At 37.2% G+C, this 10,735-nt stretch overlaps 1 non-coding gene across 1 annotated transcript; it reads right to left on the bottom strand.

Annotated features, from left to right (window-relative positions):
* Positions 1-435: 435 nt before the first annotated feature.
* TRNAA-GGC (transfer RNA alanine (anticodon GGC)) lies at positions 436-506 on the bottom strand. Its single transcript has one exon. It is a non-coding gene; the product is annotated as a tRNA-Ala (tRNA).
* Positions 507-10,735: the final 10,229 nt, after the last annotated feature.

Raw genomic sequence — 10,735 nt, forward strand, 5'->3', positions numbered from 1 at the left:
TAATGTGACCTTTCTCTAGAGAGGATTTTTATTTGCTTTTGCCGGGTACCTGGGGATGCTATCAATCCCAGTCACCTTAATTCAGTTTCAAGAACTGAGTTTTGAGACACACATAGATATGAGGGCTGGATTATCCATCAGGGCCACTACCACTGATAGGTCCTGGACTTCAACTTTTGTTGTGCTAGCTCTGTTTTGTTTTTTGTAAAAAAGCACTCCTTAACTTCTCAGCCATCTTTACCAAATTTTCAGACTCCCACAGGGCAAATATGCTACTCTTCCTACACACACACTCACATCCTCTAATCCCCCATAAATGCTATACTCAACTCGGTAGTTCTGTCTTATTTTTCCATGTGAGTATCCCATTATTACAGCACCATTTGTTGAATTTTGTTTATTTGTTTTGCTTGTTTTGGGGGAGGGGGAGGGAAGTGCATGGACCAGGAATCGAACCTGGGTCTCCCACATGCCAGGCAAGAATTCTACCACTGAACTACCCTTGCATCCCCTCTATTGCTTTGTTTTATATTTCCTGAAGCCATTGATATATTCTCTGAATTTTTGTCTCCTCAACTGTAAAGCAAGGATAATAATGATAACTCTATCTTATAGATGAGGAAATTAACATAGGTAAAGAGTTTAGCAAAATACTTACATATAGTAAGTGTTCAATAAATGCTGGTAATAATAATATTATTATTTAATAGTTATTTAATTCTTAAGTTTGGTTATAGTTCAAAATCAAAATATTAAGGCAAACAGAACTTTAGAAAAAATGCTTTTTCTGGCCAAACCAGTTAAAAACTGAAATCCCTGTCTTGCTTCTTAAATGTCTGACAGCATTCACTTCAGAGTTTTATGCCAATAATCCATAGATTTTGACAATCAGTGATTTAACATAAGCCATAGGAAGAATTTATCCAAATCATAACCATTTTATGTGTTCAAGCAGGCACTTAGCTATCAAAAGACACATTAACCAAAAGAAAATATTGCTGAATATAATGTTTCCAACTGGGCTAATCATTTGGTTCTTTCCTGTGACCTTTTTTCTAACAGTTTGGCAAGTTTCTGCTAATCTATTAAACTCTTTATTGTTTTTCCTAACTTTTTCCCATATCTGGGCCAGGGTTAGGATTATTTCAGTTCTGTATAACTGAGAACCTAAATAGCAGCTTAGAACTTGAATGACAGCTTTGTAAAGTTATCAGAGACTCAGGATCACTCCAATTCATTCCTCTGCCATCTCAAGGATGTGGTCTTAATCTTCATGGCCCAAAATGGCTGTTAAAGCTCCAACATCACATCTACATTTCATAGATGGATTTATGGATTTAGAAGGGATTAGAGGGAAGGCACTCCTCCTCCTTTCAAGATTTCTTGGAAATTCCATGCAATAATTCTGTTTGTATTTATTGTCCAGATTGAAGCATATCATCACACCTAACCACAACAAAAGCTGGCAGATGTGGTCTTTTACCTCTATAAAAGGTGCATAGCTAAAATTAGTGTTCATTTACTAAAGTAAAGGAGATTATCAATATTAGGTGATAGCACACAGTCTATGTGTCTAGGGTTATGAACTAAGAAATAAAGAGAGGTGTATTGAATTTACAGGAAGAATAATTAAGTAGTTGTACAAAGACCACATTTTTCAGTTTACCCCTAATGCAACCAATAACTTGGGAGACATCATGAGGAAAAGAATTTGAGAAGCTGGATTGGGGGAAATATTATTTTTTAAAAAATAAACATTTGTGGGCAAAAAATAAATAGGTAAATGGTGAAGTTCAGAAAATGTGTAAATTAAATGCCAAGCTCATATTTTTCAGATGAAATATTTTTGGAATACACTATTGGATAATGGGAATTAAAAATCAGAACACCTCCAAAAGCGTGCCTGTTGCCTTCACGAGAAATACTTTCAGAAAAAATTCTCAAACACTTCTGTCTACCTCTTGATGAAACACATGGCAATGTGATTTCTCACTCACGAAATATTTTTCTCCAGGCCATGTCCAAAACAGCACTTCGGCTGGCTGTTTTGTGAGGAATTATGCATAGCACCTGCCTCTGCTGATCTCCACGTGACTCCAGAGGACTTTACAAAGTGATGTCAAAGGGTAATACAAGATGTTTTGCAAAGTAGTTTACCAAGTAATTGTTTTGTTTTTGGGGAGCATCTATTCGCTTAAAATATTTTCCTATTATCCCTATATTTGATAAGCTCTCCTGAACCTCATATTGTGATACATATTTATGCTATTCATTTTCCAGTAACTATTCTAAAATATATCAGTCTGATTATTGGATCTAAATTCTAAGTACAAGTCATGTTTTAAAATGCAAATCTACATTGGACAATGCCCCTAGCCTTCTTTATCCTTCAGTGCATTCTTACCTCTAGGCTTGGACTTAAAAATATCATAGCTTGGTAATGATCTATCCTTAATGCCAGAAACCAACATTAAGAAAATCCATTTAATTAAACAAAAAAGTTCTTAGAGGAAAAAGAAATGCACTTTTTAAAAGTTCATTTAAAATGAAATGAACGTTTGGCTTTAGTGAGGGAGGAAAGATAAATCAGTTTCTTTTGCCTGGCTTGCCAGATGATGCTAACAAGTCATTGTCCTTTCTCACTCAGGCATAAACTCCTGAAAATGTCTTTTTTTTTCCTGCCTACCATAGCCGAAACCAGTAATACTCTTCTCAGACAGCAAGATACCTGAATGTCTGAACATTATCTATACTAATACAGCCTCACTTCATGTGACTGCCTGCCAAGCAGGAACTAGGCTGTCAGCTTCATCCCATCAAAAAGACTTTCAGTCCCATGGACTGACAGCAGGTTCCAATTGTTAAGTCATTCTCACTTGAACTGAATTTTAAAGTCAGGCTCCTACTGTTAAAGAATGGAGCTCAAAGAGGGTATTTAGCCAGAAATGTTGCAATTCCAGATATAATACTCTTGGCTATGGATTTTGTTCTTGTTGTCATTATTTTTTAAATTTGGGTATTGAGTGAAACTCCAGGGCAGCAAATAATGTGTAAGGGCAACCAACACTGCATAATAGTTCTTGTTTTGGTACATTTGCTTTGTAATGATTTATTAAGGGAGACTGAAAAAGCCTGATTAAAATGCATAAACAGTTCTGAACAGTAAACAACCATGTCTAAGGATGAAAAAATAGGACCCACATGCTGTGCATGGAAATTGCCCTTAACAACATGGCCTATTGTTGAACAGATAGGAAGCCAAAGGTTGCTTGTAATCAAATTTGAAGTTTCCCATCACTTATAAAAGCAACACTTCCTTGTGCAAACGTTTCAATTTGTTGTAGTTAAAAACTGCTTCCTGACTTAATCCTTATAGAACAGAAGTTCCTTGGACTGCCAGGTAACTAGAAAAATTTAGACAGGGCTACTGGACTAAAAAAGACGAAATGAAACCAAGTTGTGTTGAGGGAGAAATAAAATCTAAAGAATTAACAGGAGTAAATAAAATCAGTAAAACAACTCTCTCTATCTCTATCTGTCTATCTGTTTTTCATTTAAACATGGGAAAAAGAGTGATGGATTGACTAGGTGCTGAAATCTCTTATTGATCTCAAAAATAAAATGGATTTTAAAGGAAATTTTTAAAAACCCAGCTCACTACAACCTAAATAAAGTTTATAGAAAGAAGAGTTAAAAAGAAAAATTCATTAATAATTTGATAAGGCCTATTTTATGGACTGAATTACGCTGATACAATCACAGGGATTATTAGATAATAATAATTACTTAATGTTTTGAAGAATATTAATTGCTGATTGATGAGACAGAAAAATTAATTATTGAACTTTTAAGTCATAATTATTCTTTCACTGTATGGTTATAATATGCTGTAATGTAAATAAAAATAGGGAAATTTGAGTAATATTTAAAATATTGTTTATAATATGTAATGTTTTAGTTACTTGAAGAACATTTTTTGAATGTTTTAATATCATTTTCCAAGGAAATTTGAAGAATTGACCCAAAAAATCACCTTCCACATCCTAATCAAATATTCCTGTGCAACAATTTAAAAAATTTTTTTAAATAAAAGTTCAAAAATCTACTATTGAACAATCAGATCTTTTCATTCCCAGTAATGGTATTGTAGAAAACATGCATATATTTGTAATTATTTCTCTGGAACAAATTCCCACATGTATAATTTCTAGATTGTGGGTCATTAACATTTCACTTATTGACAAACTCCCTTCCAGGAAAGTTACCAATTTTCACTCCTATTAGAAGCATATGAGACTATATCAAAACCAGCACTTGGTATTATTTCTTCTTAATCTGTATCAAATTAATAAGTGAAAATGGCATCTTTAAAAAATAATTTGCATTTCTTTCACATCTTTTATAATGTTTAATAACATTTATGATTCTTTCATTTTCTAACATTTATGTTCTTCTATGAATTGCTTCTTAATAACATTTCTGACGCTTTCATAGGGTTGGTGAGGAAATTAAATGAGATATACAAGTAAAGTTCTCAACCGTGAATACTAATTATTTAATAATAGTTAATGAGTTTTAGTTATAATTATGGCTATTGCTTTTTTTCTTTCTCTTTGTAACTTAAAAAATAAGTATGGCAATAAAGAAACTGAATTTAAATGAAACATTACCAGTACTCTGAAGATGCACTATTTAAGGACAAAAAAACTGTCCGTTCCAGAAGAGCTTGATATTGTAAATCTACAGAGAGAAGACATTCTTGGTAAATAATTAATTCATGCCTCCTCCAACCACCATAACTATCACAATCACCAGTACTCATACTTCCCATCACTTTGCAAACAGAGTTTGAATCCAGGATCTCAAACCATAGAGGTTCAAGGATATTTGCTATCCCAACAAGTTTTCTATGCATCTCTTAGGTATGAAAGGTAGTGTTGTAGCCTGCAATGCACAGAGGCTGCCAGCTACAGGAGAAAAATGCATGTCTGGGCCAGTGTGACGTTCAAGGACAGGATCAACAACAGAAAGTGCATTGAAGGTGCTCTTACTCCACTTCAAAACCAGAGAGTATGTTTTCCAGCATATTAAAGAGAGAGTAATTAACTTTAATTAAAATTATGGGTATAATACCTCATTTGGCAATAATTGCAATCATTCTGCTAAACTCACTCTACCTTTGGACTCCTGACTCACCAGTCCGTCATTACATTGCTGTGCAGTTGTCACCCTAAAACACAGTATGGATATGCTCTTCCTAGTTTAGAATATTTTAGGGTCTTTCGACCCCTCCCTACATATATTCATAAAACAGAGTCTTAACCATTAGCATGATATTCAAGATTTTTCTGCAGACAGCTCACCCACTTTTTTCAGCAACATCTTCTCTGCATTGTTCTGCACATCCTCTGTTCCAGACTCTAGTTTATTCATTACTTCTCAAACATGGACCATGAGCTTTTACTCCTCCAAACTTTTGCTCATATTTGTTTTTCCCTGAGTCTGGGATGCCCTTCCACTCTTTTCCATTGGCAGAGATCTGACAAAAGATATCTCAAAAGGCCTACTCAGACTCTTTCCATTGAATTTAATCACTCCTTACTCTTAATCTATTTGGCATATTTCATTTTGCCTTGTATTACTGATAGTTATTTATACACAAATGCCCTTCCTACTAGTTTATAAATACCATGAGAAACAGTGATTACATTTTAACCATCTTTGCTTTCATACACAGCCTAGCACAATACTTTGCAAAAAAAGAGGTGCTCAGTAAATGTTTCTTGAATTCAAATGAACTCGTTATCGATTTTAGTTGCTTCCCATGTAAAATATACTCTACTATGAAAAAAGACTCTCCCTGTTGATTTCAAAGTAGGATTGCCAAAGTTAGCAAATAAAAATACAAGATACCTAGTTAAATTTGAATTTTGAATCCAAGTTTAACTCTGCTTCCTGCATTTTATCTGGCAACCCTAGTCAAGAGACATGCTAGTTTCACTGTAACCAGGGTTAACTTCTGGGCAACAGTGAATCAGTGTGGGTATAAATCCATTCCCATCCCGTTCTGCTGTCATGATGGGTACATAGCTACCACGAATCCACCTTTATATAAGGGGAATATAATACTTGCGGGGGTGGGGGGAAGTACCGAAGAACAAAGGATCAACATCTTGATCCTTCTATTCTCACAGGAGACATATAATGGATATTTGAGGAATACAGAAAAATAATTTTAGGTATTTTAATACAAATTCTTCAAATAGCCATTTTTATTTTTTCTGATCAAGAGAGACAAGGTAAACCTTGATGTCACTGAGACATCCTGCTTTTGTAGCATCACCTGGAGCATTTCTGTATATCACCCTTGGTCTCTTTTCTTATCTCTCTGGCACCCCAACTGCAAAGGAGTTATTGTGTGGGCTGTGGCTGTGCCGCCCTCTCTGCTCAGCCCTGGGGATCCATCTCTGTCCCAAGCTGTTTGATAACTTGCTCTGCCCTTATTCCCCACCCACCTTAATCCTCTCACCTCCAGCTCTTCTATTCTCTGGTTTCCTAGGCCACAGTTTGTTGGTCTAATAAACCAATGCTTGCCAATGCACAATGAGGAAATCAATAGAACTCCCAGGATTCTCCTTTGCTCCTAGATAACATCTGCAGTTCAATCTTCTGGGGACAATTCCCAGCTCCCTTTTAGTTGTCTGACCAAAGAGGGTTGGAATTTCCTGTAGGACTTGGTGATATACTCTATGTGGGAGTAATTTTTTGGAGAGGGAAACTTTCAGTATCCTTCAAATCAAATTATGTGAGCAGCTGCCTGCCAATGAGTTAAGCAGAATGTAGAATCTCTCTTAATTGCAGAAGTATAACTGGTGTTTTCAGACTTGACCATTCTGACTACAAATTACCTTTACATTTATCCAAATCACACCTAAGTTGAGCTCCCAATTGCCAACAAAGAACTTATCACTCCTCAGAAGAGGGCTTTCACCATTCCTTTGTAGACCATTGGAGAAAAAATCCCTTATGATCTTTAAGTCTGTCAAATCCCTATCCCTCTGCTTCTGCAGACAGAAACTCCCAGAAAACCAGTGCTTCAGTGGAAAAAGACTCTCACAGAACCACAGATAAATTAAGTCATACGACTGACTAATAGCATCAAGTAAGTTTCTGGCCAAAAACATATTGAAAAGTAACTGTCCTTAGAATAAAGTCAATGACTTTGGCCACTTTAGCAGCTGTAGTTTAGTCAAGCACATCAACTGTTAATGGATATGTGACAGAACCTGTTGGGAAATTACTGCTGAATGAAGCAGAGCAGAGCTTGTGCATGGATTTTCCCAATTACCTACCATTAAGAAAGTGAACAGCCTTTCATCTGCCAGTATAATGCTCCACACTCTGAAGTCGTGAAGCCCCATGTCTAAGGGGTGTCCTCATTAGGACTCTGGTCACTCATAACTGAAGCTAACTGAAGCTAACTTTGTAAAGCAAAAAATACAGAGGAATTTATTATATAGACTTAAAAATATCTCAGAATTCAAGGAAAGGAGAGATGAATGGGTACTGAAAATGAAAATCTCTAGCAAATCCATAATGTCTCTCACCTCTCCTTGTGTCTTGTATCATTCTTTCTTCTCTTTTCCTACCAGTTTCCTCTGCTTCCTAATCTCATGCTGGAATGTGGGCTCCCACCACATTGCAGTGAGCTCAGCTCCACAAAGAGACGGAAATCTTTTCTTTGAGGGTAGAGTCATGTTTCTCAAAATAGTTACCAGAGGCTCAGCTTCAGGAGAAGGAGAGGGACATAAAGGTACCATTGGACGGGCCCTACAAAAGGTATTGAATAAAAGCAGCCATGGCTACCATTTCCCTAGTTTTTGCCCGATGAAGACAAACTTGAAAAAGGAAACAGAGAAGTGGGATATCTGGTCAAATGCCAGTGTTAAACTCGTGATAAAGCAAATTCAGAAAGGTAATAAAGCATAATAAAAAAATTGTAACTCACAACACAGAATTTGTTTAGTATACATCAGGAACTCCTATCCCACAAACCCCAATTGTTCATTTATTAGTCTTCCTTTATCTCTAAGAATGAGATCTCTTGGAAATAAAAGTGAACTAAATTGGTTTAAAATAACATTTTGGCTCAAAAAGGTTTTTTTATCTGAAATTAATGATGTAATTTACGATTGGCAATGGCCCTCCTGCCTGAGCAGGTTTCCTCAAGTGCAATCAAATTTCATTCAAATACCCTAAAAAAGAGGGAGAAACAACTTTTCAGAAAGTAACCTTTGGATGCCATCCTACCAAATGTGCATAGAATCTTAGTGCTCCTTCTGAATTTTTATTCTTTTCTTTGGTGCCTCTTTCATTGAATGTTATACATTCTGGTCATCTACTATAGTGGTCTCCAAAACGTTTCTGATGTGTATCCTTATTATTAAAAAAAATAGTACACTATTCCTATGTATGTTTATTTATTTACTAAAACAAAATGTACACTATAAAGGGATTAAATAATTAAGAAGTTAAAGTACAATCTAAAATAAAAACATATAAAAGTTTCAATTTTTAATATTTTCTTCCCACATCCCAACAGATCACATCATAGTATGGTCAATTTGTCTGAGTTATCTTCCCTAGTACATCATTTTTATTGTCCTAAAGGGAAGTCCTGAGCTTTAGGTATATGATGTACTTGAAAGAATATGTTCTTTTACATATCTTAAAAAGAATTCTCCAAGGATGGGAGAAAACAAAACCATATTTTTCATCCTTTGATGAAAAGTTAAGAAAGATTGGAGCCCCTCCTCCAGCCCCTCCTCATGGCATGTGTAAGATAGCTAATTCACATTTTTAATGAGGGTTCTTTCGTTTTAGGTTGTCTGAGGCTTTAAAACTTACATCAGCAGAATATTTCTTCCAACGGCTGGAGGCAGCTGACTTACAAAACCTTGTGTTGGCATCATCACAGCACAATTACAAAGCAGACGCAGAGGATTCTGGGTGCTTCCTTCTCCTTCATCAGAATCCCCAGAGGCCTTTGCCTGACACAAACCCAAAGGGGACACATAAGGGTGAGTCAAGTGAGACAGTGTGGTAAAGAGTAGGATCAGAAACTCAAGATTCCTCAAGTATGTTCTATGGCTCAGTTGGTTCATCCCCTGCCTCTAAAATTTGCCAGGCCTTTCTTCCCCTCACCTTTCTCAAGTTAACTGCATTGCCTTACCTCATACTGCCAACCAACTAAAATCGTGTTCTTTTAAGACAGTGCAAATCTTCAAAGAGGCTTTTCTGATCCTCTTCCCTTTTCCAATAAAATAAATGTCATTCCTTCCTCTTTTTTACTTTATCTCACCATATTTATCATAACTGGTGAATATTTTAATTATTGGTGTTTTTGTCTTAGCACTTATTCCTTATACCCTGCGACCATCCAATAGATGGACTACAATCCCAAATGGTTATTCTTAATGAGTAGCAACTACATCCCATTTGTTCCCAAATCCTTCCTATCCTATCTTTTATCCTGCCACACATATATAACAAGTGACCAGTCCTGTGCAGATTTGGTACTTGGAAAAAAAATATTGAATGGATGAATCGTTCGTTGTTTTTAGACTCCAATTTTCGGGGCAAAGAAGTCTTTTCAAATACACAGTACCTGCATAGCAGAACAGTGGTGTTACCTGCCCACTGCAAGTTGGAAGTATTTGATTGATTTTGTACATTAATGGAGTAGATGGAGTGTGTTAGTTAGATTCAGTTGTCAACTTGGCCAGGTGAGCATACCTAATCTTGTTGCTGCGGACATAAGCCAACCGTACGTGAACCTCATCTGTTGCCAGTTACATCTGCAGTCGGCTAGGAGGTGTGTCTGCTGCAATGAGTGACGTTAGACTTAATTGGCTGGTGCTTAAATGAGAGATCGCAACATAGCACAGCTAAGCAGCTTGGCATTCCTCATCTCAGCGCTTGCAGCTCAGCCCAGGCCTTTGGAGATGGAGAAAGAAATCACCCCAGGGAAAGTTGTTGGAACCCAGGGGTCTGGAGAGAGACCAGCAGAGACCATCTTGTACCTTCCACGTAAGAAAGAACCTCAGTGGAAAGTGAGCTGCCTTTCCTCTGAAGAACCAACAAAATAAATCCTCTTTTATTAAAAGCCAATCCGTCTCTGGTGTGTTGCATTCCGGCAGCTAGCAAACTAGAACAGATTTGGTACTGGAGAGTGGGGTGCTGCTGTGGTTTGCAAAAACCAGATATGTTTGAATGGTGTTTTGGATGGCTAAGGGGAAGATTTTGGAGGAATTGTGAAGAGAATGATGGAGAAGACCTGGAGTGCATGAAGGGACTGTTGGTGTAAATAGAACCACTGCCAATCTTGACAAAGGAGGACACAAAAGGGAGAGACTGGAGTTTGCAGAGTGAGAACCATGGACACTCGGGTCTGAAGCCAAGAAACCTCAGCCAGGAGAGTGAACCCACCTGTATACATGGAGAGGGTTAGTTTACCCTGAAGGGTGAGGATGAGCCTCTCATCTGTTGCAGTGGAAGAGTTGTGTAGCCTCAGGCCTTGGAGAATGTAGAGCACGCTCCTTGGGGGACTGGGAGAGACTGGCTGCCACCATGTGGAGGGGTTGAGCGTGTGCCCCAGAATTGGCAGAGAGCCCAGGGGTGGCCCTGATGCCTGGAGAGAGTGGAGCCCAAAGGTGGTCTCCTCGATGTTCCCCAA

Source organism: Tamandua tetradactyla, chromosome 7 (assembly GCF_023851605.1).
Source record: "Tamandua tetradactyla isolate mTamTet1 chromosome 7, mTamTet1.pri, whole genome shotgun sequence".
Lineage (NCBI taxonomy): Eukaryota > Metazoa > Chordata > Mammalia > Pilosa > Myrmecophagidae > Tamandua > Tamandua tetradactyla.